Source organism: Pteropus medius, unplaced genomic scaffold, assembly GCF_902729225.1.
Source record: "Pteropus medius unplaced genomic scaffold, Ma_sr-lr_union100, whole genome shotgun sequence".
Lineage (NCBI taxonomy): Eukaryota > Metazoa > Chordata > Mammalia > Chiroptera > Pteropodidae > Pteropus > Pteropus medius.
This window is the reverse complement of record NW_024351730.1, coordinates 33,195,032-33,201,197: the sequence shown is the minus strand read 5'-3', so window position 1 is coordinate 33,201,197 and position 6,166 is coordinate 33,195,032. Positions and strand designations below refer to the sequence as shown.

The 6,166-nt window shown below is 36.1% G+C and overlaps 1 long non-coding RNA gene across 3 annotated transcripts in view; it reads left to right on the top strand.

The window, feature by feature from the left end:
- Window positions 1-3,648: 3,648 nt before the first annotated feature.
- LOC120588301 (uncharacterized) overlaps window positions 3,649-6,166 on the top strand; it is a 69,187-nt gene continuing 66,669 nt past the window's right edge. For all 3 annotated transcript variants that reach the window (XR_005649220.1, XR_005649221.1, XR_005649219.1), the window contains exon 1: window positions 3,649-3,860. This is a non-coding gene — a long non-coding RNA (uncharacterized LOC120588301). The remainder of the gene's footprint in view (window positions 3,861-6,166) is intronic.

The following is a 6,166-nucleotide window of genomic DNA, read 5'->3' as shown; positions in this document are numbered from 1 at the left end:
AAAAAACTGGCAGTGATAGTTAATATATAAGATCCTAAAATCAAGATTCAAAAAGCCTTGATAAAATATTAAATTACGTACTTTGATTCAGAAAATGAATTATATAATATAGTATAAAGGACAGAGCTGATCTAACACTGGTTTTTATGGAGCAAACAACAAGGAAACAAAAACAAGAAGGATTGTAGTACTTATATAATTAGAAGTTAAATGAGAAACAAAGGGAATCGATATTAATTCAGCCTGTATTTTGGGCCAAGCACTGGTGCAGGTATTTTGTAGGTGCCAAGGAATATAACACAATCATAGACTATATTTACTGGAGCGAGTGGCCAGAATAAGGGGAGTGACAGTCACACTGTGCTGAGATGTGTGGACAATATGTGGACAATAATTTGGAGGTAATAAGTATAGCAGCAGGTCACATGAAAGGTCATTGAAAAAAATTTTAATTTAATGAAGAGAAGGGTAGAGAGCATAAAAGATGTCATGTGGGAAAAAAATAAATTATTCTGCTTAGAAATAGAAGTGCAAGGTAGTGAGTTCCCTGTTAGTGTAAGTAAGCAATACAAAATGACCAGCAAGGAAGTATAAAAGAAAGTGATCCTGCTTTAAGGTGCACTGGACTAGATGACCTCTAAGATTCCTTCCAAAAATCTATGCACTTCTATAGGCAGAATTAGAAAAAAAAAAATGGCAGCATTAATGGCAGGGGGTTTAGCCTCACAAAATGGAACACAGCTTATCTTTGGCGTCAATGAGATCCAGAGAGTAAGAAAGAAAAGAGGTATTTTTAGTTAAGATAAATATTAGCTATTATCTTAGAAAACAGGAAATTTGGGATTTTATAGGAAAGATGTGTGCAAACAAAAGCTAGATTAAAAATTTTCAGGGGAGTTATTCAAACAAAAGAGATCTTGTTTTTGATTATGGAGTTCAAAAGTAAGGAAGGGGCTATGGGCACTATAAAAGAAAAGCATTTGTTTGTGTATTAAAAAAATAACTTCCTTTAGGGAGATATCATCTCCAAATATAATTATGAATGAGAAGAAAGACTAACACTCAGATCTCAAGTGCTCCACTTAATTTTATTTCAATGCTTAAAAACAAAAAAAAAAAGTGAGCAAGGTTGCCATCTAGTGACTATTTGGTTTCTAACTTTAGAGGCTCTTAAATATGGGTCCCCATGACAGTGATTCTCAAATCTGGCTGTGCATTCATATCATCTGGAAGTTTCCTAAACTATAAATTCCTGAGACCCACCTGAGGCTGGAATCAGAATCTTTGGGGATGGGGCTCTAGGGGTTCTGCCTTATTTTAAAGATCTTCAGATGACTGTACTGGACCTAGTCTACCACCTGTGCTTGGAATTAACTGCCCTGGAGGCATATTGAGTGTGGGATGAAGTGTCATAGAGACAAAATTTTGTGAAGCGCATTATTTATCTACTTGCTCTAAGAATCTGGTTTCAGACATATGCAACTTGATATTGCATCTTTGTATGTCTGATACTTATAATAGGCTTATCACTGCTAGAAGTTATCCTACTGCTATGATCAAAGGCACATAGTTGAAGATATTTATTGTAATACTGGTTTCAATAATATCTACCAAAAACCACTTAAATGTTCATCAATAGGGTTTGGCTAAAAAAGACAGTAAATCAAAGCAGTGAAATTTGGTGAAAGAATTTAAGAAGAATGAGTAATTCTATAGATGCTGATACCCTAGAGGAATTGATTATGTGAAGAAAGCAAGCTGTATTTTGAGCAAAGAGGTGATTCTGATGCAGGTGGTTTGGAGTCAATCTCGGAAACACTGTCTTAATGAGTAGATAGATTAAGTAATATCTGTGATATAAGGCCATGAATGGGGCCCAGAGATCTTCATTTTTAACAGGTTCCTCAAATGATTTTAATACGAACCACAGTATTTGAAATCACTAGCACGGACATCTTCCCATTAATCCTCAGATCAGTCTACTGGGTGTCCTCTAGATCTATGGCCAGATCTGCCCGTGTTAACCTGGCATGTTGACACGCTTTCAGTCTGTGATAAAGAGATAGCATGTCCTCGTGGATTATCTCTATCAACAAGTAATGAAAATAACTATTTAAAGTGAACGTACAAAACACTCTTCAAACATCGACCTTTAGACAAGATCTTGTGAAACAGTACTTGTCATCAGTGTGCAAGTGTGGCTTCCCCAGTTGGCCACTACATGGAAATGATGTGGTGGCTGTAGAGCTGTGGTAAGCCATCAGGTCACCTACAAATCAGTCATTCTAACAGGATATGACTGCAATGTCTGTCTCTGTGAAAAAGAGAACAGGAAGTGTGACAAGGAAACAAAGAAGGAACCAAAGGAGCAAGAGTTGAAAGTGCAAAAGGAGCAAAGGTCACAATGGGCTGATCTGAGATGTGTTTGCTGCCTTATGTTTCCCAAAGGTTTATGTTCTGGAAGAGTGTGCCCTGTTAGTAGAATTCTCAGTTAGTAGAATTTGTAAGCAATAATCCATAAATCTGTGACGTTCTCTCCTGAAGTCGGCCTTTGCCACCTGTTTGGTGTTGGAACTCTGTCTTCACAGAGACCTGACATATTGAAAGGGATGCACCTTTTCCCCGGAAGGGCCATTAGTTGAACCAGCATGTTTTATGACAAGGAGCAGGAGACTGGAGGGATCTATGAAGGTGGAGCACGTGGGAGTAAAAGCCTCCCTGGGACCGCCCCCTCTAAGCCTTTCTGCAGCCAATGGAAACAAGTTTCTGCTCTGACTTTCCAACACATGGTCTAACAGGGATCGTGTATTTTTGAGTACATGAGGAGGTTTCCTTATTTCAGTTGATTCTTGCTTGTTAATCTATTCCTTAACAAAAGCATGTGAGAGTAAGCCTTGAATCAGTTTGTATATATTTCTTTTCCAAAATAATCTTTATAGTTTTTTGATCATAAAATAGAAGAAAAATTCGGTATATAAATTTAGGAAGAATATAGGAAAATGTAAAGGAAAAAAAAATCACTCACAGATGCATCACATTTTCCCTTCCAGTCCTTTTTATAAACATATTTACATACATTTTAAGAAAACTGGAATCAGATTTATATTCTGTCTGGTATCCTATTGTATTAATAGTCATTTCACTACATTACCAAATATTTTAAATTATTTTAAAATTTTATTATATAATGCTACCACAATTTGTTCAATCTACTATTAAAGGATATTTAGTGTTTGTCCAGTTTTTCTTCATTATAAACTTTTATTTGTTTTTTAAAATTAAATCTGAATGCTACTGGTATTTCACCATTATTCACAATATTAGCTGTTTTTAAGATATACATTCTTTATCATATTTAGAGTATACCACTTCGTGGTATTCCTTGTTTACTAATAACTTGAACATCAGAAACCAGAAATTTGAATATTTGAGAATGCCATTTAGCATCCTTCAAATTTCTCAGTCCAAAAATTTAAAGTTATTTGTGTCTCTTTCCATTCTTTTAAACCCTCATACCCAAATCAATAAATCTTCTCAGCTCATGCTTCATCACACACGCAGAATCTGACCACTGCTTGACATCTTGCTCATCTAGATTATTATAGCAGCGTCTAGACCTTACTGTGCTTCCTCCATTACCAGCCTACATTCTGTTCACCACAGTAGCAAGAGTTATCCTTTTGAGATAAGTTAGGCCATCACTTTTTGCTCATAGCCTTTGACTGGATTTACACCTCACTCCGTAGTCAACAAGGCTCTCTCTCCTTTGCTTCTACTTCTTGGACTTGGTTGGATCTATCACTCCCCCTTGCACATTCATTCAAACCATGTTGGCTTCCCTTCTGTCCTCAGTGCACCAGGTAGGATGCTGCCTCAGGGCTTTTACACTTGCTGTTAATTCTGCCTGAAATGCTTCTCTCCTTCATATCCACATAGCTAGCTCCCTCATCTTCCTCAAGATTCTGTTTGAATGTCACCTCAGTGCAGCCTTCTCTAATCATCCTATTTAAAATGGCAGTTTCTACACCCTTCCTTGTTTTATATTCTCTACAACATTTATCACCATCTAATATACTCAATCTTTTCTTTTTGTTTATTTACCACCTGTCTTTCTCTTATTAGCATGTAAGCTCCACAAATGCAGCCTCAACACCTATGATAGTATCTGGCATATACTAGAAAGTCAACTGGTCTCAACTGAACTGAACTGAACTCATTGAACTATTTCTAAAACAGTGCACAATGCATGTATCATGCCAATTATCTATTTGTTGAAATTATGAAAGAACACACTAGTAAACCCATTTGGTCCTGAAGATATTTTTAAATGTTATTTTATTATTTTTATTAGTTTCAAGTATACAATACATTGGTTAGATATTTATATAGTTTATAAAATGATCCACCTGATTGCTTTTTTTTCTCCTCTGGCTCTCCACCTAGCTATTACGTTAGTGCTGACTGCATCCCCTATGCCGTGCTCCCCATCCCTGTGACCCTCTATCAACTACTAATTTGTTTTAACCCTTCACCTCTTTTTCCCTGTCCCCCAAGCCCCCTCCCCTCTGGCCATTACCAGATTGTCCTCTATATCCTGAGGATTTTTCGAGAGATAATTTTTGGATAACATTTTCCACTCCCTTTCATGGTTAATGATTTATTCAGGTTTTAAGATTTTTCAAGATTTATATGTTTTCAGAAAAGATGAATTCATAGAAATATTTTAATTTATAATCATAAAATTGGTTTCATTACTGTTATAGTTTAATTGTTCCTCTATCTGGTGTTACAGTCTTGTTTTGATTAGCCATTTTCTTTTATTCTTTGCCTCTGTGAGATCTTTCAGAGCTTTTTTGATTGTTTTAAATAAAAATTGGTAATTTAAAATTGTTTAAATTCTATTACTAATCTATTAATCTAACAATAGTAGCAATCTACTTAAAGTTCAATTATAGCAATAATCATATTTCTAAATAGGGATGATGTATGCTATTCTACACTAACCCCAGGAACCCCATAGTGTGTTGGTCATTTAATAAGACAGAGTCCCATTGCAGCTCTTGTCTTTATTACCTAAAGTCTAAACCACATATGTTCATGTAGATTTTCTTACAGATATTGTGTGAATCCACTCATCATTTTTTCTTTTTTTCTCATCTAGGTTTCTGGCCTCAAGATCATATTGGAGTTTTGTCATTCTTTCTTTCAAGATTTCTTCAGAAGCTTTTTTCTAAGCCTTTATTACCTGCTCTTCCTCTTCTGCTCTCAAATTCCCTTTCCATGATTTTCATACAGATCCGTCAATTTCTTTTCCTTTTCCTGTAGGCCATCTAATGCTGTATTTTAACACCTAATTCCAGGTACCAATATTTTGACTAGCAGAGTTTATTAGAAGCTGGTTTTCAAATGTGGGCTTTTGGGGAAGCATCTTAGTGTCTTTAAAGTTAATGCAATCTTGAGTGCCCACTTAGTTTAAAGCAGGTCCTAAAGACTAAGTGAGGGACAATGACATGTTTCTTCTAGATTATATCGATAGCCCTTTGGGTGTCCTTACTGCTAATTTTCTGCCTTCCAACTCCCCCCACCCCTTCTCATCCACCACCACTTCCCTATCCTATGGTTGGAGTGATCTTCCTTAAGCTGGAAAATACATACGGTATCATTTAAGGTCATCCACTGTCAAGCCCTCATTTGCCTGTTGGAACTTACTATCTATAGTTCCTTTGAATGTGTAATACCTTAAGGAAAATAGATTTTATTATATCTTTGCTCTTTCTTTCAGCTAGAGTTCATCTTTTTCCTCAAAACTATAATCACTTTATTTATATTTCTGTTATTGAGCTTACTACAGTCTGCCTTGTACCTTTTGTATACCTTTGTCCTTGACTAAACAATCATCTTAATAAGGGCCAGGAGCATCTCTTCTCTTCTTGTTTTGATCCCCATGGAATTTTGTAAAATGTGGTCATTCAGTCAATGTTTTTCAACTGAGCTGAACATTATGCCAAACAGAATCAGATTATCTTGCCCCGACTTGCTGAAGTTGTCAAGAACAGATTTATTAGGGCTGCAAAATCAAGGTATGTATTTACAAGCAGAGAAATCTAAGAGGGAGGGGTTAGACGGAATAGAGGGCCTGGAAATAAATGCAAGAGCCTGGAGGGAT